The 26,186-nt window shown below is 41.3% G+C and overlaps 1 protein-coding gene and 1 long non-coding RNA gene across 3 annotated transcripts in view; both read left to right on the top strand.

Moving 5' to 3' along the window:
* The window catches only part of LOC111981913 (opioid-binding protein/cell adhesion molecule homolog), a 380,076-nt gene that overhangs the window by 181,495 nt on the left and 172,395 nt on the right, over positions 1-26,186 (top strand). The gene's annotated exons all lie outside the window — the stretch shown is intronic.
* LOC139022667 (uncharacterized) lies at positions 7,003-7,766 on the top strand. Its single transcript, XR_011473736.1, has 3 exons — positions 7,003-7,088; positions 7,211-7,306; positions 7,409-7,766. It is a non-coding gene; the product is annotated as an uncharacterized lncRNA (long non-coding RNA).

Genomic DNA, 26,186 nt, shown 5'->3' with positions numbered 1-26,186 from the left:
ACCGCTGGTTCGGGTCCCTGTTTTCTGACCTTGTGAGAGATCTGTCGACGTGCCCTTGAGCAGGGCGTTGACCCTGGTTGCTTTTGTGTCTCGCTCTGGATGGGAGTCTGTGAGATGACTGGTATGTAGTAGTTGTTGAGCGGCTTCACTGCAAGTATATTGTATGTTTTAAACATTCAACAAAAAAAGGGTAAGCAAGTACAGTTGGGCGCCTCACCCATTCTGATGTGGTTACATTTTGTATTAAGTCACCAGGAGGACTTTTGACAATGTACAATGTAAGACATGTTTTGTTTTAATGTTGATCCCCATGCTGAGTAGTTTGAGTGAATATTAATTCAGCACAAACCTGTGCAGATTGACATTTGAAACAATTCATTTATCTCCTTTTCTCATCAGTTGGACACTACTTATGTGAATATTGTCTCATCCTGCTAAAATTAACTATCCCACCCTGCATAGAAATATTTGATAACAAATGACCTACAGTATAAGATAATTGTAACGAGTGCGCTGAGAGTTGTGAAACAAGTTCAGGGAGTGAGTGTTTTAATAAATAAACGTAACATAATACAAAACAAGAAACACGAACAACGCACAGACATGAAACTGAAACAGAAACAATAACGCCTGGGGAAGGAACCAAAGGGAGTGACATATATAGGGAAGGTAATCAGGGAAGTGATGGAGTCCAGGTGAGTCTGATGACGAGCAGGTGCGCGTAACGATGGTGACAGGTGTGTGCCATAACGAGCAGCKCGGTGACCTAGTGGCCGGAGAGGGAGCACACGTGACAATAATATTCTGGTAATGTTAAAGATTTGACATAACTATGATTGCGGTATGTTCTAAGTGGGAGGAAAGGGTTAACATCYAAAGCATCTAAACACTCAGGCAACGTTTACCTGACGAGTCATGGTCCCATCATTCTCCGGGAGGAAATGGCATATGTGAGCAGGTCATATGAATTGAAGGCGTTGGCAGCTTTCAGGTATACTTTCACTCTATAATGAAATGTGTTATTCTTGGATATAACCTTATTATTAGAATATAGGTTACACTCCTGGTGTGGTATATTCTGTATTTCGTTGTAGTGCATTTTTTCTCGGAGATGGGAACCACYGGTCCAGATGGGGCCCTATGTACCGGGTTCAAGTCCACAAGTTGATTTCACGTCCCTTTTTTTCTCCCAGCTATGATGGAGTTAATCGTACGAATGCATCCAGCCACAGTTTGGCTAGCCCATTTCCAGCCAGCTTATTGGTTTGTTTTGTTGGAATCGGCTAAACTTTGAACATTGAGATATTAAATAAACGATAGAGCCTTGAAAAGAAAGAGTTTGTAAAAAGCCAGAAGGCTTTGGAATGTGTTTGATGGAGGAGAGGAGAGCGATGTGTTGATATAGTGAAGACAGATGGATATCTGTGGATTAGGAGGTGAGGGGTGAGGTCAGTTKCCCTTAAGGGAGTAATCAYGGTTGGTATCTGGTTACCTTCTTTCCTGTGGAGCCATAAACTGTAAGGAGGAAAAGTGTCTTAAGTAGGATGCATATAAACTGTGATGTCTGATTTCAGCCGTACAGAACCTTTGGGAAAGATTAAACTTGGTTAAAGCTTCTCTAGTGTCCATGAGTTACTTACTCTGAAAAATAAGAACCTAACAGTTTCAAACTCATTTCTACACAGGATAGATGTAGCGGGCATACCAGATGCTTCAATTCCTGACATATAAAAAACAAGCACATTTGACTCAAATCATGCCTCCATCAGCTTTCACTTGTCAGTTTTACAGCTATTGATTTAGAGGGCCGGTATGAATAGGCTGTGAAGGCACTTCTGGAGCTTTATAGAAATATTATAAACATCATRAATCTCTTTTTACAGCCTTCCAAAGGTGGCAGATGTTCCCTACCCTTTAATCAATTTCGATTTGATGGCCGAAATACAATGTATATGGAGGGGTTCTGTAGAGGATACAAACCCAGTTTAGGGTAGGGTAAGGTTGGGAATAGGATATGGACTTGGTTTAGGGTAAGGGTGTAGGTTGGGGACACATAAGTATGCACTTAAGGGGGGGYAGGGGCAGAGTCGATCATAGAACATAGGCTATAGTTATAAGCATCCTTGAAGAGGTGTGTTTTTAGGAGATTTTTGAATGAGATGACTGTGTCTGCATGTTGTATGTGTGGGGTGAGTGCATTCTAAAGCCTTGGTGCAGAGCAGCTGAAGCAGCTAGTGGAGAGGCGGAATGGGGGGGAGACAAGGAGACCAGCAGAGGAGGAGGGAGCGGGAAGGGGCATTGACTGGGAGAAGGTAAGAGGTAGGTGGGTGCCAAATTGTGTCTGTGCTTTGTAGGTAAGGAGGAGTGTCTTAAAGTTAATACGGGATTGCACAGGGAGCCAGTGTAGATTGATGAGGATTGGTGTAATGTGTTTGGTTGGTCTGGTGCGGTGCGGTTGAGGATCTGGCAGCAGATTTCTGGACCAGTTGAAATCTGTTGGTGAGTTTGGTTTTCTCTTGCATTACAAAACAGGTGCGGGTAGATTTTGTCATTGGCCGGTAAGAATGTCTATTTCACCAGCCACGTTGGTGGAGGGTCACACAGAGAATTTGGGAAAAGTTTTATTTTCTTCCAAAGGCCATACAGTATGTAGAAGTTTGGTCGAATAAAAAAAAAAAAAGCCATGTAATTAACAAGAAAGGCTAATAAAGTGTGACTTTGTCCTCGTGTTTCTTGGCCATTTGTATCGTTTTGTTCACATGCTAGGTTGTTTTACAATGTTAGTTTGAGTTTGCTGCAACTGTCTGCTGCTCGGAAGACATCGCAGTCTGAGATTTTTTTAATCACAGACAGCTGAGTGCCCAAGTTACCACGATAATGGCCTGTCCCTTAAAAAGGCAGCTGAACATGTTTGTCTCGCCTAATGATTGTGCTTGATTGAACATTGGTTAAAAAGACGTAGGACACAAATATGAAATTAAACAATAATACCCCATTACGTCTTACTAGTAATACATTTGTTGTTTAAAAAACAAAGCATGCTCATCTTTTATTTATAAATGTGTTTTTTTTAAGTCACAAAATATTTTGGTTGTTAAAAAAAACTGGGTGGCTGTTTTTTTATCTACCTGCCACAGTGGRTGATGGACCAAAAAGTTAATTTCCCACCCTGTTAGTAGTTTAAGCAACATTATTTGCATATCCATAACAGGTTGTTAATAAGTCATACTGAACATTTAAATCTGTGAGAGAAGGGGAACCAAATACGTGTTTTTCATTACATTACTTTTGCAAGCTTTGAATTCATTTTCCATACTGTAACGATGTACGTTGAGAGTCTGGAAGCAAGTTCAGGGAGTGAATAAATGTAATAAATAAATGAAACAAACACGTAACACAAACAGCACACCGACATGAAACAGGAACAATGACGACTGGGGAAGAAACCAAAAGGAGTGATATATATATATATATATAGGGCAGGTAATCAAGGAGGTGATGGAGTCCAGGTGTGTCATTATGCGCATAACACGGGTGACAGGTGTGCGCCCTAAAGAGCAGCCTGGTGACCTAGAGGCCGGAGAGAGAGCATACGTGATAGTATCCCCTTCCCGGTGCGTTCGGCTCCAGCAGCAGGATGCCAACCACAGGGACTATCCCAGGGATCCGGAGCGGACCGGTCACCGGTCGCCAGAAACCTGACTAATCGGCTGAGGAGTGAGCCTGATGAGCTGACTGAGACCTCCCCGGTTGCCTCGGCTGGGGCACGGAACCTGTTCACCCAGCTTCAGCATGGGCGCCTATCAAACCCGCTGAGGCATGGGAGCCTACAAACCGGCTGAGGCCTCCCAGGTAGCTCCGGCTCCAACACCCGGACCCAACATCACCCCCAACACAAAAACAAACAAAAAACACTTCCTGATGCTTCCCTTTGTTGAGTCGTCATTCTGTAATGATGTACGCTGAGAGTCGGAAAGAAAGAAATGTGTCTTGTCACCCAAAACCCTGACAAACTTTTACAGATGCACAATCGAGAGCATTCTGTCGGGCTGTATCATAGCCTGGTACAGCAACTGCACCGCCCTCAACCGCCAGGCTCTCCAGAGGGTGGTGCGGTCTGCACAACGCATCAACGGGAGTGAACTACCTGCCCTATATGACACCAACAGTACCCGATGTCGCAAGAAGGCCAAAAAGATAATCAAGGACATCAACCACCCAAGCCCCTGCCTGTTCACTCCGCTACCATCCAGAAGGCGAGGTCAGTACAGGTGCATCAAAGCTAGGACCAATAGACTGAAAAACAACTTCCATCTCAAGGCCATCAGACTGCTAAACAGCAATCACTAACTCAGAGAGGCTGCTGCCTACATTGAGACCAAATCATTGGCCACTTTAATGAACGGATCACTAGTCACTTTAAATAATGCCACTTTAATAATCTTTACATATCTTACATGACTCATATCACATGTATATACTGTATTTTATACCATCTATTGCATCTTGGCTATGCCGCTCGGCCATTGCTCATCCATATATTTATATGTACATATTCTCATTCACATCTTTAGATACGTGTGTATTAGGTAATTGTTGGGGAATTGTTAGATATTACTGCACTGTTGGAACTAGAAGCACAAGCATTTCCCTACACTCGCATTAACATCTGCTAACCATGTGTATGTGACAAATACAAATTCATTTGATTTGATGGTGTTCCAGGTTGTCTTTTTGGAAGTCATTTTGCACAGATTAACAGTGTTGAAAGTCTTATTAAACACATTAACCTTCTATGGACATCTTCTGAGATGTGCAGCACAATTGAAAAATAGATGATCTCGAGCACCACTACGGAATTACAAAAGTGTGTCCCTGTCTTGGCCTGAGGGTATTTGGATCTCCTTCAAGTACAGGGAAGAATGAGGGTGATCTCCCGTCCAAGTACCAATCAGGTCCTACACCGCTTAGCTTTTGTTTATAGCCTGTGTAAATCTCGAGTTATACTTCAAGCTTGTAAAAAATTAAGATCTCAAATTATACTACTTCAACCTGCCCTAAAATTCAGTATAAACATTTTCTGCCACCATTTGAAATATGAACTACCCAGTTATTAATTTGGTGCAGCGGTGACCGATGCGCGATGTTAGATCCTGACACTTTAATTTTAAGCTTCCGTTTATGAGCACATTTCGCAATGCTGTTCAAGTTATCATCACTCAGTGTCACTAATTTATTAAGATGTCTCAAGGGTTAAGCCTTACTTTAGTTTGTTACTTTACAACTTGAGAAAACTGATTTAAATAAATAATGGAAGCGTTATCCACCCAATTATAAACTGGAGTATTAACGCTTTACAAAGTAAAGAATAGCYCTTACAAAGGTCAGATTCATTATATGTGCTCTTGAGTGGTTAGTCAAATTGGCTACAAAGTTTTGGCAAGTGGGTAACATAAKAATGCAGATGTACTTTGCTTAGCCTCTGGAACTTCAACGTGAACAGATGAAGGAGGACATAAGAGATGGTATTGGCCCAAGTTCTCATTGCTTGGCACCTCACGCGGTTAAGTCTAGAAAGTTCTTCCTTCAGCTTGAAAAGAGGAGCTCTTACTTTGTAAATAAAATATATGTTTGGTTGAAGTTTGTCTTATCGATTGGCAAGGCCTGCTTTACGGCGAGAGGGCTGTCTAATCTATCCTCAACACCTCCCCACATTGCAAACCACCATCACTCTCAATTTGGCTGGATGGGTCTGGCCAAATATCAGCCTCCTTTATCATCACTTATTCACAAAAAGGTGCCCATCTGCTCATTCTGACCCCCAGAGACTTTAAACAGCGCTTCAAACACACCCACTCACTCCCTTGATATGCATATACTTTTACACTTAAGTAGTTAATGGATTTTTGTTTTTGTTCCTAAAACTGTGAGTGTTAGCATTTGACACTGCAGTAAGTGCAGCCAGGTGCAATGAGTTTCAGTCTCAGATTAGTGTTGGTCTAGACTCTAGATGAAACAAATACCCCATCTGCAAATGGGAACGTATTTTACTCCAAGCTATGATGCCTTATTCAGCGGTTCGGAAAACATCATTTAGTGTCTTATTTATTTATATATTTATTTCAGAAGTCCCAACAAAGGGTTCAATGTCCTCCAAAGCAGTATCATGAAACATGGATCAAAATGGGGCTTAGGTGGTGGTCATGGCAGAGTCATGGGCATGGCCAATGGTGTGGTTGCCGACTGAAAATGTTAAAGGCCCTCCTGTTGGCCACAGTGACAAAATGTAMCTGTTTTAAAGCTGATTTACTGCAATTCCACAAAGACATTTAGCCTAACAGCCAAAATGAGGTACAATAATAGAAATATACATGTAAATAGGCCTAAACATAGCAAAATATTACTATAATCCTACCTTGAAAGAAACGATGTGTACCCAGAAACACCTCTCTGACATAGGGTCCAGCATATCTCTTGATGATATCTTCCTCAAAGAAATCTCGAGCCATGATACCTGAAAAAGGAGGCAAAGGTGAATTATTGTGGAACACATAAAAGTCTGTGAGGTGTAGGCTACAATATTTGATGTACCTTTTGCTCTGTAAATAGCCAAACTTACCATCAAAAATCAAATATGGGCCTGGTCCCTGGCGAAAAATTGCCCACCACACATGGAGTTTGAGTGGATGCTTGGGACTCGGCTTGCTTGATCTTCATCCTTTTTTCCTGTAGCAATTTTGAGCAAATTGCTCAAGGGCCACGGTTGATTCGTCTGTGAAGATGACATTATTGAATGTCTCGCCAGCTTTGATCCATGRCTGGGKCTGCAGGACGCAGTTCTTTGTTTGTCAGACGAATCATTGGGTCGAAAATACAGAACAGTACAAAACAAGCGAACACACATGCTTAATGTTCTGATTATAAAAAATGTATTAAAAAATATATACATATATACATATATATATATATATCTATATATAAAACATTTCTTACTGAGCCTTTCCATAAGTCCACGCAAGGTTCTTCAACTGTCTTCTGACTGTAATTCGAGTGATGAGCCGGAGCTGAGAGGATCACCAATACTAAAGGTATTTTGGTTTCAGAGCATTTTATAATTAAAAGAAAGAAGGTATATAGCCTATCAATGTGTAGGCATACTGTGTAATAAAATRGATAATTGTGTATTAAAAACATGAATGTGTTTTTGCAGAGCTTACAACCATTTCGACAACCATCTGTGGAGATCAGTGTACAAAGGGCTGGACAACGGGCCGCACCGAAAAAATGCTTGGTTGCCAAGAAAGCGGTTAGTTAAGCTAGATTCTTAAAATGTGTACGCAGCATTTGTGTGTTGGAGTCACTTTTTCGTCGGTTCACCCTGACATTTCCATTCCTCTTCTGACAACAGAACTTGACCAACTGCTCACCAGGCATAGCAAGGGCCGCCCGGACCGTTATGCTGTTCTGCTATTCCAAGGATGTGTAACCGAAGAGAAATTCCACGAGTGGGCACAGAATACAAACTGGGATGGATCCTGAGGCAAATGTGGCTTACCAGTGAACCTCCAGGTGTTCTACATTAATACTGTGTCTCAGAAGTTTCCGTTTATGACTGATGCAACCCGAAAAAGCATTAAACACAGAGTTAATGAGTACTTGAGGTCACCGAGAAAGTCTGGACATGGCCTGCTCTCCCTTATGTAAGGAATTAGGCACTTTCCCATGTTTACAACAGTATGTACTGTATGCTATGTTTACTTGTCAGACTGCACAGTAGCCTAAAAAACAAAAACAGGTGGCTTATATCTTCAAAATGCTTTAAATGCTTTATTAACCAAATGTAAAAGCATATACTGTACAGTGCCCTATTTCTTCATCAGCATCTTTATGCTTTCGTTAATAAAATAATTATGAAAATACTCTTTCAAAATGCTGATGTTTATTTCGTTATGGATTCATAATGAATTACTTGTTCAAATATTCCATGATATTCTTAAGATATGTGTTAAGACTGAATATAAGCAAGTGATATTTGCTAAGTAATCATGTTAGGTTTCTCTAGAAATAAGAAATTAATAACAGTAACAAATGCTTTATTTACAAATTAGTGAGAATGTCTCACCCCATGTTCAAGAATTGCCCTTTTCTCACTCAATCTAGTTTAAATGAATACTTAATTTCCAAAATATCGTTACTTTTTAGGCAAAGTGATTATTATTATTAATAATTAATTTAGAATTATATAAAAGCCCCTTAGACATTCTCACAGATCCTAACGGAAAATGCCCCTAGATATTAATTTAGAGTCCTCCAATCCTCTAAATGTAATTATTGGAGGAGAGCCACGTCATTGAAAAATATATTTTTCGATATACTGTAGGCCTACCATAGGCGAAATGAGTCTCACTAGTGTTGAGTAATGTGCTGTTAAAAATGGTGTAGGTCTTATTTATTTAAAAAGCATATTGAAGTTAGAAGCAAAAGCCTACAACTATTTTAGCACCGTTTRGCGCTGCTCTGAGGCAAGCATGGGGACTGGTCTTGATAAATCAATGAGATTTTTTATTTTCACTTAATTAATTTCCATTTGGGTTTTGGTTAGACAAGAATTAGAAAATTAGGGTGCAGAAATGTTATGCTCTTAGTGTAACCTTTATTTAACTAGTCAAGTCAGTTAAGAACAAATTCTTATTTACAAGGACAGCCTACTCCTTCCTCCCTGTCAGGGAATTGAACCCCGGTCTCCCGTGTTCCCTGTGGGGATTCTTTAGCTAAATAGCCCAGTACTGTACTGCCGACCGTCACGTTGTAAATATGACTGATTTACAGAAATATTGGAACAAAGTTGTCTCATGAAGGCAAACAATTTAGAAGCCTCCAATCCTCATGCCTTCTCCCGACCGTCACGATGTACAGCGCCATATTTTCCATCCCATCCTAACGGAAACCATAATATGAATCAAATTAATTAAGACAAATTTCTTAAAATCAATCCCATATACTATGTTATCACAAAAAAGGTTTTAAATTCTCTGGTAATGCCAATACGGAAGACTATGAAATSCTTCTCAAAGATGCCCTCTCTGGTCTAACTAGCAATAACTGCTCATTGAACATCTCATTACAAAATCATGGACATTAATATGGAGTTGGTCCCCACTTTGCTGCCAAAACAGCCTTCACTCTTCTGGGAAGGCTTTCCACRAGATATTGGAACATTGCTGCGGGGAATTACTTCCATTTGTCATGACGTTGCCTGCTTGGGTATAGCAAGCCCCACCCCCCTCTCCCTGCCTCTCCCTGCCTCTCCCTGCCCCCTACAACTAGGCTACTGTGGTCACAGAGAGACCGTAAATTCCTGAGAATCTCCTCATGGACACACAGTATAGCAGAGGGTAAAACTTCCATAGAGAACAAAGGGATTTCTTCCACCTCACAGAACTTGAGGTACGAACAGATTTCATGTTCCAGAAAAAGTATAAAAGATCGGTGAAGATTCCAGCTATTAACATGTCCGTTTGTCACAACTTGGGAAAGTCATGGGAGACTGTGTGGCTACATTACCATACCGCTGTTTATATAATAACCTCAGATATGAGGTTTACATCTAATTGTTGTATAAAATGAATGAGTGAGTATGATACTGTTTGTATAATTATGTATAATGAAAAAKAATACAAATCCCTTTTGATTTGAACTAAATCCGAGGACCCGCCCCTGAGCCCAGTTGGGTCAGACATCCTGGGACAGKCCCTTTCTGCAATACCTAATAAAAACCCAACTTGAGAAATTATCACCAGACCATGTTTTTTCTCCATAGGAGGAGAARGAAGGTTGAGTACCATTGCTGAATCTGTTAACCATACCACGTGGTTAAACTCTTAGACGAATAAGAACAAGTCTTTGATATTGACTACTAGTCTGCAGCTAGGAATTCGGTATCATTGAACGCAAAGAACGACAACCGCCGAAACATCCATTCTATAACGAATGTCACTCTGAACTATCCACAATAACCAAGACAGAAACAGACGAAACTCTCCAACAGAAACAAACTTTTCTCCAGCGATCAAGACGACACACTGAGCGTATATATATATATATTGATTGCAATTGTTCCCGAATGAGTGAACGTTCATTTGTAAAGGATTAGCATGTCAATTGTTATAGTTATGAACTCTGTAGTGACTTCTTGGTCGACCCCCAATTTTCCCTTTGTCTAACAAGCCGCCATGCCGGTTCAGCCCACTAGGGCATATTTCTCCTATCATTTCATGTAACCATTTTAAGTTTGTTTGTTTGTTTATGCATTTCTTTGAATTACTTAGTTAGTAATAAATAAATGATTTAAGACAATTGATGTATGGATGACTCATAGTGAAGACTGGGTTCGTGCAGATAACCAACAATTTACGACGTTTGGAATGAGACTAACGTGAGGTAAAGTAAATAATTAATTAATTCGAAGACTAATTGATCAGATAAAATATCTGAAAAGTTATTTTAGGAAATGATAACTTTGTAATCCGAATATTTTTCCTTGGTGCCCCAAATTCCTAGTTAATTAGTTACGTTATTATTTAGTTGATCGCGTAATAACTAATTACAGAGAATCTTTGATAAAAACTATAAGTCTTCAATTTAATGACAGTAAAGACACGACACATTCAACCACAAGAGCATTAGTGAGGTCGGGCACGGATGTTGAGCGATTAGGCCTGGCTTGCAGTCGACGTTCTAAMACATCCCATAGGAGTTAGATGGGGTTGAGCTCAGGGCTCTGTGCAGGCKAGTCAAATTCTTCCACACCGATCTCGGTTTGATCAGCTGTCCGGGTGACTGTTCTCAGACAATTCCGCAGGTGAAGAAGCCGGATGTGGAGGTCCTGGGCTGGCGTGGTTACACATGGTCTGCGGTTGTGAGATCAGTTGGACTTACTGCCAAATTCTCTAAAACAACATTGTAGGCGGCTTATGATATAGAAATTAACATTCAGTTTTCTGGCTACATCTCTGGGGGACATTCCTGCAGTCAGCATGCCAATTGCACGCTCCCGCAAAACTTGAGACTGTGGCATTGTGTTGTTTGACAAAACTGCACATTTTAGATTGGCCTTTTATTGTCCCCAGCATAAGGTGCACCTGTGTAATGATCATACTGTTTAATCAGCTTCTTGATATGCCACATCTGTCAGGTGGATGGATTATCTTGGCAAATAAGTCATGCTCACTAACAGCGATGAAAACAAATTTGTGCACAATATTTGAGAAAAATAAGCTTTTTGTTTGTATGGAAAATMTATGTTGTCTTTTATTTCAGCTCATGAAACATGGAACCAACACTTTACATGTTGTGTTTATATTTTTGTTCAGTATATTTATAAGTAGTGTATATATACTATTTAAATATGTATAAGGATCAGAGAGTAATTACAAAGTGTTACCAACCAACACATTCAACCAATCTCAGGGTTAAATAAATTACATTGAAATAATGTTATGCTAATGTCCAACACGCAGTCCACTCTCTGTGCAACTTTCCCCCTCCCCAGCCTATACTAAGCCTGTTTTCCTGGATGTTCTGCATGCTGTATGAGTGCTTTGCTTTTGCATGCGCATGTGTGACTCCATTCAGACTATCAGTTTATCTATTAATATTTCCCTGGCATTCCCTTCAGAAACTGGGTGCTGGTCTAATGGACTGCAAACATTAGGAAGCCGGATAACTAAGCATGATGGGAAAAGTTCAAAGCAGAGAGAGATTTAACTTCATTCCCATTGCCAAGGGGTTTTCTTGTCCTTAATCGGTTCATCGTCGTCTCGGAGCGAGGGGAAAAAATCTCAATGAGACTATGACGGCTGTAAGGTCTATTCACCGGCCCACTCATACAAGTAAGATCACTTTTCACAGTGTGTCCTGTCTAGAATTACAGTGGAAAGGCAATTATTTATTTTATACTTGGCTCTCCACTCTATTCTAAAGTGCAATGACAATGATTAATATGGCCATTGCGCCTCTCTTTCTTTGAGTGAAAAGGGATTGAAAAGGGATTGCTAAGGAGTTGTTTTGTTTGATAGCGTCAATAGGCATTTTACCAGCATTGTATTGCATTTGTACTCTAAACTGAAACATCAGAAAAATATGTTTAAGATGAACGTAGACTAGATGAGTGAGAAAAGATTCTTGTTACTAATGCTAACCTCCTGTCATCATGACATCAGATTGGTAGTGATGGAAACTGGAAAGTTTAATTGATAGAATAATATATGAAACTAATGTAGTCTAACTCTCAATGCAACCCCTCTGGTCACAGAACAGGGAGGGAGTAATACTGAGTGAGGCTGTAAAAATATCCTCCTAGTTAGCCACTAATTCCACCCCTGACAATACCTCTGCATCTTCTTTGGGGTTATGGCATATCTTAAATGTCAAAACAGCATAGAAYAAGTCACTAAGCAGCTACCAGAGCTTGATGGACCATGATACCATCCACCACTACATTTTTGTTGGAAAAAGTAGGTATCTGTTGTTCCTCATGGTGATATTATTATACAGCGTTGATTAGTACTACAACTCATGCACGATTAGTACTAGGAAATATTGAATACACATGAACATATTCAATTTTAACTTGTACCCACCACCAAAGTTGACGGCAAATTAATTATGTCATTTAATCTGCCGTCGTAAAGCCTCCWGTGGAATTAGAGAAAATTATGTGTACACACAGACATACACAAAGGCCCACTGTAAAGATTACCACACTGTGAAACACGAATTTATCGACACAAGCGTGATTTAAAAAAAGTAATTTTCACTCCACTGGCCACACTCGCTGTCATCAATCTTAGTATGCAAATGTTGTGCGAATCCATCTGGGCTGTTTTGTACTGACGATGCTGACAGCTTAAATAGAGGCAGAGAGTATGATGGTGACTCAGTGAGAGAATGTTGGGGGGTTGGGATACGCCAACCCCTGTCAGTCTTACCTGAAGCTGCACAACAGAAGCGGGGGGCCTGGTATTAACTTATATTCCAAGGTTGAGCGGATCTCTGATTGACCACAGAATAAGTTCTCGGGGAGGCAGCCGGTTGAGTGGCAGCCTTGGAATAAGACCACGCAGCGAGGGGAACGATGGCCTTTTACCTCAGCCTCACTGGGTTGCTGGTCGGATTTTTTTCAGGTCCTTTTCAGAGAAAAAGAAAGAGTCCTTTTGTGGGGTTTTGTTGATAGTTCTCAAATGTATCACATTTGGCCCTGCTTGGATGCCGCTGGGGCATCTTGTGAGTGCCATTGACACAAACCATAGCTATACAGGGTCTTGAGGTATGGAGCCTCAGTAGGCAAAGAGTGAAGTCCTAGACGAAGGGTACTCTCATCTGAGCCTGCATGTGTGGAGTAGTGATGGTTTTCAGGAAACAAACTACTGGTACGTAGTGACTAGAAGGATCACCTTTTATGTCAATATGTAGTGGCTAATTCAGTGGCCAACCACAGCCTTGATTTCTCTATTGGGTGCAGCTGGGGCCCATTCACCAGCCAGTTGAGCCGTCTGCCTGGGGCAATGATAAGTAGAAGGTGTTCAAGGAATATCCGCATAACCAAACTCATTAAATTAGCTACATACAGGGCCATAGCTACATATGAAGACACCAAGGTCCGTACCGCTGTAACGTTTTCTTATTAAAAAAAATATACAGTGCCTTCAGAAAGTATTCATACTCCTTGTCTTATTTAAAGCCTGACTTCAAAATGTATTCAAAAAAGAATAATTCTCACCCACCTACACACAATACCCCATAATGCCAAGATAATGCATCTACCTGAAAGGTGTGGCATATCAAGAAGCTGATTAAACAGAATGATCATTACACAGTTGCATCTTGTGCTGGGGGCAATAAAAGGACACTCTAAAATGTGCAGTTTTGTCACACAACACAATGCCACAGATGTCTCAAGTTTTGAGGGTGAGTGCAATTGGTATGCTGACTGCAGGAATGTCCAACAGAGCAGTTGGCAGAGAATTTAATGTTAATTTCTCTACCATAAATTGCCTCCGATGTTGTTTTAGAGAATTTGGCAGTACGTCCAACCGGCCTCACAAACGCAGATCACATGTAACCACGCCAGACCAGGACCTCCACACCTGACTTCTTCACCTGCGGGATCATCTGAGACCAGCCACTCGGACATCTGATGAAACTGTGGGTTTGCACATCCGAAGAATWTCTGCACAAACTGTCAGAAACCATCTCAGGGAAGCTCATCTGCATGCTCATTGTCCTCAACAGGGTCTTGACCTGATTGCAGTTCGGCGTTGTGACCGACTTCAGGGGGCAAATGCTCACCTTCGATGGCCACTGGCATGCTGGAGAAGTGTGCTCTTCACGGATTAATCCCGGTTTCAACTGTACCATGGCAGACAGTGTGTATGGCATCGTGTTGGCAAGCGGTTTGCTGATATCAGCATTGTGTACAGTGCCCCATGGTGGCATTAGGGGTATGGTATGGACAAGCATAAGCTACGGACAACGAACACCCTTGCATTTTCGATGGCAATTTGAATACACAGAGACACCGTGACGAGATCCTGATGGCATTGTTGTGTCATTCATCTTCTGGCATCACCTCATATTTCAGCATGATAACAAAAGCACATTTGAGGATATGTAAGATGGTGCCGACGGATATGGCAGCTCTGCTTCTAGTTCCTCAGCAACTTTGCAGAATTTCGTTTTTTTGTGTTTTATTTCTTACATTATTAGCCCACAATTTGTTTTGTGTGTTATGTTGGGAATGAATCAGAATTAGTTGGGTAACATAGATAATATGTTTTATTTTCATCATATGCTTGTGAGATACTTGTCATTAGAATGTTTCCCTTTGGACTATAGGGTTGGCAGTTGCAGTTATCACTTCTCAGCTAGGGCTTAGTCACTTGGGGCCCAGAGAGGGGAGAGGTCAGGCTTGTCTTCATATGCCAATGTATCTGTTAAACCATGTGGTGCTATGCAGAATATCAGAAGGGGAGGGGGACAAAATMGAACATTGTCTTCTTATGGGAATGTGTCTGTAACTATTCCTAAACTATATGAAGGGATGGCGTGATTAATGGGGAACCAGTTAGTTATCTCATACAATGTCTGTACGCCAGTCACTCCCTCCTTTTCTCATTGGGGGAGGAGTATGGCAGTGTCTGGAAACATTGTATTACCCCTCTGATGTTGCCCTTATCTTGACCTAGTATATGACCTAAGAGGCTCACTGTCTTCAGTCAGCTTGTCCAGGAGGAGGTGTATTTGAGATGGGAATATCTAGAATTGACAATTGATATATGCCATTGGATGAGGTAATGTTTTAGTACTATGAAGTACCAAGAACGAGATAAGAACCTTGTTTAGGAGACCAACCTGAACGATAATTTATAGCGAATGCTGTCTAGCTATGGGATACTCCTCTCTCAAGTAAAAGTCTTTCTTTGTGAACAGTTCCTATTATCTGTGGTTTGTCATGTCGACTAGGGGGTGGATCTTTGCTATAAAAGATCTCAGTTGCCATTATGTTGGCCACTCTCAACTTTTCATTAGAGATACTGAAATGTTGAAAGTCAAATGCTATTGCAAAAGCTTAATTATTATTAAAGATAAAGTTTAAGTATAACTCTGACTGGTGTGTGGTTTGCTCTCTCATCATTTGGTAATACAGGAAATTGCCACGACAGTTATTACATACAGCCTGAAATAACTGTTGGATATTAGAGCGGCGGTAACTCACCAGCATTACAACCAGTAATACGGCTTTCCCGAATTGGATCCTTTATTCGTACTCCACAGGGCAATTTAACTTATTCCAGAGGCTGCTCCAAAACACCGCCGGCAGAGAAGATATATTCGGAGTGGACTTCTAGTCTGACTCAGGAGGCGTACACACCATCCACCGCTTCCGAGTATATTACTCGCTAATGGTAAGTCTCCGGATAATAAAGTAGACGAGCTCAGAGCGACGATCTCTTTCCAGAGAGACATCAGGGATTGTAACATACTCTGTTTCACGGAAACATAGCTCTCTCGGAATATACTGTCCCTGTCTATTCAGAAATCTGAGTTCTCAGTACATCGCGCAGACAGAGATAAAGAACCGGAAGAAGAAAGGCGGGGGTGTATGTTTCATGATCAACCTCTCATGGTGTGATTGTGATAACATACAGAAACTCAAGTCCTTTTGCTCACCCGACCTAGAATACCCCACAATCAAATGCCGACTCAATTACCTCCCAAGAGAATTCTCTTTGGTTATAGAGACAGCCATGTATATTCCCCCTCATGCCGATACCACGACAGCTCTCAAAGAACTACACTGGACTTTATGCAAACTGGAAACCACATATCCTTAAGCSACATTTATTGTAGCTGGGGATTTTAACGAAGAAGAAAACGCTTCCGAAGTTCTACCAAGACATTGACTGTAGTACTTGCGCTGGTAAAACACGAAATGCCTACAAGGCCCTCCCCCACCCTCCCTTCAAATCTGATCAAGACTCCATTTTGCGCCATCCTTCCTATAGAAAGACACTCAAACAGGAAGTACCCGTGCTAAGGTATATTCAACGCTGGCCTGACCAATCTCAATCTATGCTTCAAGATTGTTTTGATCACGCGGACTGTGATATGTTCCCGGTAACCTCTGAGAATAACATCCACGAATACACGGATACAGTGACTTTTCATCTCCAGCATTGGTCCTTACAGAATTCTGCAGCCATCTAACGAAGCATCGGGGAGTGCTGGCGTTCCGGTTGGTGGTGACTTCGGGTCTGGGGGCCGACACCAATGGAACCGGGGGTGCCTATGCCAGCTCGTCAGGCTGTCACGTCCTAGCTAGCTCGAGAGGTTCTAGCTTCGGTTGGCTCAGAAGGCGCCCAGCCAATGTTGGGTCTCAGCCGAATCGTTAGGTTTTTATGCCCAGACGGCTCGTCAGGCTGCTACGCCTCAGCTGGATCAACGGGCTCCCACACCACAACGGGATCAACAAGCTCCTAAGCCCTCAGCCGGCTCGCCAGGATCCCATGCCTCTGCCAGTTCGTCGGGAGTTTACGGCCAGCCAGCTTGCCCAGCGGCCGTGCTTCGGCCAACCCAGCCCATCAGGCTTGCCCAGGTGGGAATGTCGGGTGGCGCCCCTAGAGGGGGGGTACTGTCACGCCTGCTCCCGGTCTCCCCAGCATTACGCACTACTACCACCATCAGTATGCACACCTGCCGGTCCACTAAGTTGACTGTGCCTTTTACACAGCTTGGAAAATTCCAGAAAATMATGTCATGGCTTTAGAAGCTTCTGATAGGCTAATTGACATAATTTGAGTCAATTGGAGGTGTACCTGTGGATGTATTTCAAAGCCTACCTTCAAACTCAGTGCCTCTTTGCTTGACATCATGGGAAAATCAAAATAAATCAGCCAAAACTGTTGACCTCCACAAGTCTGGTTCATCCTTGGGAGCAATTTCCAAATGCCTGAAAGTACCACGTTCATCTGTACAAACAATAGTACGCAAGTATAAAAACCATGGGACCACGCAGCCGTCATACCGCTCAGGAAGGAGACGCATTCTGTCTCCTAGAGATGAACGTACTTTGGTGCAAAAAGAGCAAATCAATCCCAGAACAACAGCAAAGGACCTTGTGAAGATGCTGGAGGAAACAGGTACAAACGTATCTATATCCACAGTAAAACGAGTCCTATATCGACATAACCTGAAAGGCCGCTCAGCAAGGAAGAAGCCACTGCTCCAAAACTGCCATAAAAAAGCCAGACTACGGTTTGCAACTGCACATGGGGAAACATATTGTACTTTTTGGAGAAATGTTCTCTGGTCTGATGAAACAAAAATAGAACTGTTTGGCCATGCTGACCATCGTTATGTTTGGAGGAAAAAGGGGGAGGCTTGCAAGCCAAAGAACACCATCCCAACTGTGAAGCACGGTGGTGGCAGCATCATGTTGTGGGGGTGCTTTGCTGCAGGAGGGCCTGGTGCACTTCACAAACTAGATGGCATCATGATGTAGGAAAATTATGTGGATATATTGAAGCAACATATCAAGACATCAGTCAGGAAGTTAAAGCTTGGTCGCAAATGGGTCTTCCAAATGGACAATGACCCCAAACATACTTCGAAAGTTGTGGCAAAATGGCTTAAGGACAACAAAGTCAAGGTATTGGAGTGGCCATCACAAAGCCCTGACCTCAGTCCGATAGAACATTTGTGTGCAAACCTGAAAAAGCGTGTATGAGCAAGGAGGCCTACAAACCTGACTCCAGCTTACACCAGCTCTGTCAGGAGGAATGGGCCAAAATTCACCCAACTTATTGTGGGAAGCTTGTGGAAGGCTACCCGAAACATTTGACCCAAGTTAAACAATTTAAAGGCAATGCTACGAAATACGAATTGAGTGTATGTAAACTTCTGACCCACTGGGAATGTGATGAAAGAAATAAAAGCTGAAATAAATAATTCTCTCTGCTATTATTCTGACATTTCACATTCTTAAAATAAAATAAAGTGGATTAAATGTCAGGAATTGTGAAAGAGTTTAATTGTATTTAGCTAAGATGTTTGTAAACTTCCGACTTCAACTGTATTCTAGACATACGATCTGTGTACAATCTGATACACACAAACATATGCAATTTCTCTCACAGCACATTTTTACTCCTGAACATGTGTAGGCTTGCCATAACAAAAGGCTTGAATACTTATTGACTCAAGATATTTCAGCTTTTAATTTTTATAATTTAATTTGTAAAAATTTCAAAAAACATAATTCCACTTTTGACATTATGGGGTATTGTGTGTAGGCCAGTGACAAATAAATTGAAATGTTATCAATTTTAAATTCCGGCTGTAACACGTGGTATGAATACTTTCTGAAGGCACTGTATATGCTTGTTTTGGGGGAACACAAATGCACTTTAAATAATTTAATGCACTTTAAATAAAGTTTGATATGATTTAATCCTATTCTTTAACCTTGATTCTTTGTTGAGAAGGAGACATGAATTCAACATATAAATGATTAATTTGTAGACAAACTTGCATTTTTTGACAACGAAAAACAATTCAATATCACTTCTACAATACAGTAAATAGCCTATTATCTTGTTGACAAGTTAACAAATAATTTGTTGGATTCACGTCGCCATCTAAACCCAAAAAGTTCCAGAATAGGATTAAGCCAGTGGCTCAGATGAAACTATCCAAGCATTAGATATATTTTAAATGTTGATATTCGGTTGTGTTGCCAACCAAACACAGTTCAATAATATTTTTGTAATACTGTAAATAACCTACAGTTAAAGCCATCTTACAAACTAATGTAACAGTATTTATTCAATCAGAAAATGAGTAACACCCATGGCTACATTGTTAGGCTACTGTAACTATACATGTTTTCATATGTAAGCATAGAAAGCGTGCATGTTCAAGATGGCATGCAAAGGTCCCAGGTCTGTGGATATTTTCACAATTGCTGTAATAATCTGTTCTGAATCTTGATCACCATTGATCACTTGCACTATGTACTTTTATTGTAATCTAAACTGCAATCATTTGGCTGTGCTATTAGATGAAGCACAGTGATAACACTTGAAGTTGTTGTATTAAAATAAAATATCTGACATTGTATTCCCATTTGAACTTTGAACATTTAGATGGTTGAAAGCGCAGTGATAACACATTTTGATGACACCACAACCAAACTGCTAACATCGTTTTCCCATTGGAATTAGGTTGTGCTTTTACAGTGCCTTGCAAAGGTATTCATTCATTCCCCCTAGCGTTTTTCCTATTTTGTTGCATTTTCACTTTGAACATCCCACGGAGCACCATCAAATTCATTATTAAAACATGGAAAGAATATGGCACCACAACAAACCTGCCAAGAGAGGGCCGCCCACCAAAACTCACGGACCAGGAAAGGAGGGCATTAATCAGAGAGGCAACAAAGAGACCAAAGATAACCCTGAAGGAGATGCAAAGCTCCACGGCGGAGATTGGAGTATCTGTCCATAGGACCACTTTAAGCCGTACACTCCACAGAGCTCGGCTTTACGGAAGAATGGCCAGAAAAAAAGTCATTGCTTAAAGAAAGAAATAAGCAAACACGTTTGGTGTTCGCCAAAAGGCGTGTGGGAGACTCTCCAAACATATGMAAGAAGGTACTCTGGTCAGATGAGACAAAATAATTATTAATAATTCGCTTTTTGGCCATCAAGGAAAACGCTATGTCTGGCGCAAACCCAACACCTCTCATCATCTCAAGAATCACCTTCCCAACAGTGAAGCATGGTGGTGGCAGCATCATGCTGTGGGGATGTTTTTAATCGGCAGGGACTGGGAAACTGGGCAGAATTGAAGGAATGATGGATGGCGCTAAATACAGGGAAATTCTTTCTTGAGGGAAACCTGTTTCAGTCTTCCAGAGATTTAAGACTGGGACGGAGGTTCACCTTCCAGCAGGACAATGACCCAAAGCATACTGCTAAAGCAACACTTGAGTGGTTTAGGGGGAAACATTTAAATGTCTTGGAATGGCCTAGTCAAAGCCCAGACCTCAATCCAATTGACAATCTGTGGTATGACTTAAAGATTGCGGTACACCAGTGGAACCCATCCAACTTGAAAGAGCTGGAGCAGTTTTGCCTTGAAGAATGAGGAAAAATCCCAGTGGTTAGATGTGTCAACCTTATAGAGACATATCTTAAGACTTGCAGCTGTAATTGCTGCAGAAGGTATTGAATATTTATGCACGCTCAAGTTTTCAGTTTTTTGTCCTATTTTTTGTTTGTTTCACAATACAAAAATATGTTGCATCTTCAAAGTGGTAAGCATGTTGTGTAAATCAAATGATACAAACCCCACAAAATCATCTTTAAATCCAGGTTGTAAGGCAACAAAATAGGAAAAATGCCAAAGGAGGTGAATACTTTCGCAAGCCACTATAGATGGTTGAAAGCATAGTGATAACACTTTGGGATTTCAACAAACATCTGGGTGTCTTTTTGAGTGGGTGAATAATGGTTGAAATCTCATTGATCAATGTCTCCTCCAAATATTACCGAAACCCGCAATCCTTCGACCATGGGCCAATTAAAACCATCGAAATCCACCAGATAATCGCCAACTGATCTCTCGTTAAACCATCAATACGCACTAAATCACCCTCACAGCTGATTTGTTGTAACAAACATTGGACAACGCTAAGGAGGATGTCAAGGTTATCTTTTGGTCTTGATTGCAGCTAACCCCCCTGGTTGATATTATTGTAACGACCCTGGGTTTATAAGCGCGGAAATCGACTCTGCCGCTTGAGCATGCTTTTGCGGCACAGTCGATAGCGCGCCGGACCTCGGGCTAGAAGGTCGAGGGTTCGAGACCTGCTCCCTGCCTGTTTCATTACATTGGTGTCAGAAGTGGGATCAGACCTCGCATCCACGACAGTGCGTGTGCTTGGCCGGTGAGCGCGTTCCTGTAAGACGTAAAGTCGCAAGTTAGAGCGAGGACGCGCTCTTTGAAAGGAGGGAGTAGTGTAACGACCCTGGGTTTATAAGCGCGGAAATCGACTCTGCCGCTGAAGCGACTCTGCCGCTTGAGCATGCTTTTGCGGCACAGTCGATAGCGCGCTCCGGCTTCGGGCTAGAAGGTCGAGGGTTCGAGACCTGCTCCCTGCCTGTTTCATTACATTATCATCTGAAAAATATAGTTCTACTATATGAGCAGACTAAGTGTGATTTAGCTATTTGACAATCATTCCGCACAATTGAAATAAAGTATATTTTACACATTTTAAGAATGTAAATCTTGGGTTGGTATACTTAGTATTCCTGAACTGTTAACATCTAAAATTGGTTACTAAATCAAGCCAATCCTGATTGAGTTAATATAATGTGTTTTCATTAAATTAGTCTAATCAATGTATGTCAAATTACAAATAATATTCTAATGTGGCCCAAATATAGACCTCTATAATTTACTGTATTGTACTGTACTCTACTGTACAGAACTGTACTGTACTCTACTGTGAGTATCTTTCTTACAATTCACTGGTTCTATATTCTTACAATAAATATTTGTGATTAATTACCAGCCTTGCTATTTTCCTTATAGATCGATATTTCATTGGGGCCGAGAGTAGATAACTCAAACGCAACAGTCTGGTATCTAACTTGTTTGACAGTAACAATGGGAGATTAACTGATCTGCTGGTTTATTCTTGTGGGTTTTTGGTTGCAAGCAAGTTTATTTGAACACGTAGTGCTTACCAGCAGCTGCTCGTTATGTTCTGTGTTTTGTTTGCAACTGACCCTATGTGTCTCCAACACTGGTTCAAGCGATTCAGTCTGGAATCTGGTTATGTGAATCAAGTGTATTAGTTCTGGGATGAACCAAAAGCCTGTATAACCAATAGCTCTCCAGAACCGGAATTGTAGACCCTGCCTTATGCACTGCTGATAAGCCGTTAAAACTCGTAAGTTGCTGACAGTATGAGAGTGACCAAGGCTGGCTTTCCAGACCTGTAAATGTGTTCTACTGATACAGCTCAATATTTCACAGAGCTGGCAGCTAGACACCAAATTGCACCGTCTCTGTAAACGCAATAAACTTTGTAATCTGAGGTGAGCAGATTCATATCCAATTGCCTGTGTTTACCACGACAGAGGTCAACACAATGAAAAACAATAAGTCTCCATAAGATGGGCGCACTAAAGGCTTCAGGTGCTCTATTTTCTCTGACATTATTATTGCACAATGATAAGCTCTTACTGGGGCACCAGCCATTTGACTGCAGAAGGAATCCTGGCTCAGAGTGTAAAATCATCTTCAGTTTGAGCCTCCCAGGTTGCCCACAGGGCATAAGGAATAGCTGTTGTTCTGTCCCCGAGAATGGCATGGCCTGTAATTAAAGGAAAATGAGTTCCGCTTTTCGATTCAGACCGCCTCAATTACGGCCAGCTGCACTGCAGGTAGCAGTCTGAGAGAGAGAGAGAGAGAGTGTGTGTGTGTGTGTGTGTGTGTGTGTGTATTGTGTCTGTGTGGGTTTTTGTGTGTGTGTGGAGGGGGGGGGGGGGGGGGGGGAGAAAGTGTGTTCAAAAGTTGATTATGTTTTGGGTTCTCTGTACGGATGACAATCACAAACTCATTCTGCTTTGCAAAGAATTCTAGTAGAAAGCCAATGCATTCATTTTTGACAGCACAGAAGTAGCTAGTTTTATTATTACAGACTTCTGAGAGGGAGACCTTTTTTGGTGTCAGAAAGCATCACAAGCGGACAAAAAGCAATAAAAGAACATACACACCATTTCGCACAATGTTTTTCTGGACATATTGGAAATGTTTTCCTTGGTATGAAGTGTTGAACAGAAAACTGTTGAACGAAAGCATTGAATAGAAATCAATGTTTTTGGGCAGAATTTACAATATTACAATATTATTATGGGGTCACAACATCAAAATGAATTGGATAACTAGCCAGCTATAACCTGAAATTATTTGAGATCTGGCAGCGCCTTCTTAATTATAAAGTTGGATTGACTTGAATTGAACCCTTTGCTTTAACAACAGATGCTCTTAGTCTGTGACAATGTCAGTCTGTGATGACGGAAGAGCACTTTTACATCTCTACCCGGTACAGCCAGAAGTGGACTGGCCACCCATCGGAGTCTGGTTTCGCTCTCTGGGTTTCTTCTTAGGTTTCTTAGTTTTTCCTAGCCACTGTAATTCTGCCTCTGCATTGCTTGTTCTTTGGGGTTTCAGGCTGGGTATCTGTAAATCACTTTGTTTCAAATAATTACAGTGATAGCTCCTCTCTGTCACTCTTAACACTGCTGTAGTTTAAGACATCCCATTTGAATGGAAACTGTACATCAGTTTGGCACTGCACTTTACTTGTATTTTATTTTTTACATTGTTCATACTCGGACCAACTCCTTGTGACGCCGAGGATGTCATAATATTCGTACACCATAATCACTAGTAATCCTTTTAAATTTCATAATGTCGCTACAATGCACTAGAAAGGATTTCACTCCGTGTTCCACATTCTTGGTTTTGGTGGTTAAGTGGGCAGGGAAGACTGCTACAAATTCCCTTTCCTGACAATAACTTACAAGAGATTTACCTGCAGATTTRACGTGAAACATCTCAGAAAACATGGCCAACTTGTGAAGCCAGGGGGTCCCTGGGAAAAGAAGCATATCATTGAAATCTGATTCGCAGCACAGCAGGGCGCCAGGGATCCTCTTACACGTGTGTTAGAAGGGCTGCATATAATACTGCATTGATTAAGCGGGAATTATAGTATCTCTGCCTCCCCTCACCATCTCCTAGCAGGATGTGGCTTTGAGAAAAAAAGGCCCATTTACCATCAGTTTGGGAGGATGGTCACTGAGCTGGGGAAGCTTTCTTGTCTACACAAGACAGACTCCACACATGAACATGCAAAGCAGTCCAGGTGTAGGGAGAGAAGGCAAGGCATTGTTGATTCCTATTAGTGTGGGCTTGTTTTTCAAGAAGTCAAGCCTCGATTGCTGTTTCACTGCCTGTAAGGGCCTGGTTGGCACACCATTGTCCCCAATTAAGGATTGGATTTACTGACAGCAAGTCCACATGCGTTTAAAAACAGACTCGCGGTGACTTGCAGTTGTATGTGTGTGTGTGTGTGTGTGTGTGTGTGTGTGTGTGTGTGTGTGTGTGTGTGTGTGTGACTGTGTGTGGTGTACATGTGTGTGTGTGTACATGTGTCTATGCATGTTAGGGGGAGAGATTGAGAGAGTTTTAATTACAATATTTTGGAATGTAATTGAGTCCATGGGCCTTATTCAAACACAAGCAGGTTTTCGGGAGTAAAAATGTACATTGTTGATCCAGCCCAAAGAGAGAACATTATTTAATGAACAAGCAGTTGAGTTTGTTTATATCAAGAACATTTACATGTTGTACTTTTCCCGGTTTCCTGGTTTGATTGAATAGGGTCAAGCGTCAAGTAACCACCTATAAAATCTAAAGTTTTCTCTATTAAAATCATCACCAGAATATTTTTCTTAATTGAAACAACCAAGACAAGTATTAACCAGAATTCCACATTAATGCAAAAAAACAGAGAGATGTGTATGGGTTGAAGAAACCACCTAGGAAGTAACAACATACAACATGCCTGAGGTCATTAGTCATTCGTGGGTTATGGAATTTAAAAGTCTGAGGTTCACTGTCCCTTTCAGAAGTTGCTAGCTGTTTTCCCATTTTCTTTACTGGTGTTAAATACAATGCCTTGCAAAACTATTCATTCCCCTTAGCGTTTTTCCTATTTTGTTGCATTACAACCTGTAATTTAAATGGATTTCTATTTGGATTTCATGTAATGGACATACACAAAATAGTCCAAATTGGTAAAGTGAAAATCAAAAACATTACTTGTTTCAATAATTCTAAAAATAAAAATGTAAAAGTGGTTTGTGCATATGTATTCACCCCTTTGCTAGGAAGCCCCTAAGTAAGATCTGGTGCAACCAATTACCTTCAGAAGTCACATAATTAGTTAATAAAGTCCACCTGTGTGCAATCTAAGTGTCACATGATCTGTCACATGATATCAGTATATATACTCCTGTTCTGAAAGGCCAGAGTCTGCAACACACTAAGCAAGGGGCACACCAAGTAAGTTGCACCATGAAGACAAGGAGCTCTCAAACAGGTCAGGGACAAAGTTGTGGAGAAGTACAGATCAGGGTTTGGTTATAAAAAAATATCAGAAACTTTGAACATCCCACGGAGCACCATCAAATCCATTATTAAAACATGGAAAGAATATGGCACCACAACAAACTTGCCAAGAGAGGGCTGCCCACCAAAACTCACGGACCAGGCAAGGAGGACATTAATCAGAGAGGCAACAAAGAGACCAAAGATAACCCTGAAGGTGTTCCACAGCGGAGATTGGAGTATCTGTCCATAGGACCACTTTAAGCCGTACACTCCACAGAGCTGGGCTTTACGGAAGAATGGACAGAAAAAAAGCCATTGCTTAAAGAAATAAAAGGAAACACGTTTGGTGTTCTCCAAAAGGCATGTGGGAGAATACCCAAACATATGTAAGAAGGTACTCTGGTCAGATGACTACTAAAATTTAGCTTTTTGCC

Source organism: Salvelinus sp. IW2-2015, linkage group LG20 (genome assembly GCF_002910315.2).
Source record: "Salvelinus sp. IW2-2015 linkage group LG20, ASM291031v2, whole genome shotgun sequence".
In the NCBI taxonomy this organism is placed as follows: Eukaryota; Metazoa; Chordata; class Actinopteri; order Salmoniformes; family Salmonidae; genus Salvelinus; species Salvelinus sp. IW2-2015.
This window is presented reverse-complemented; position numbering and strand designations above follow the sequence as displayed.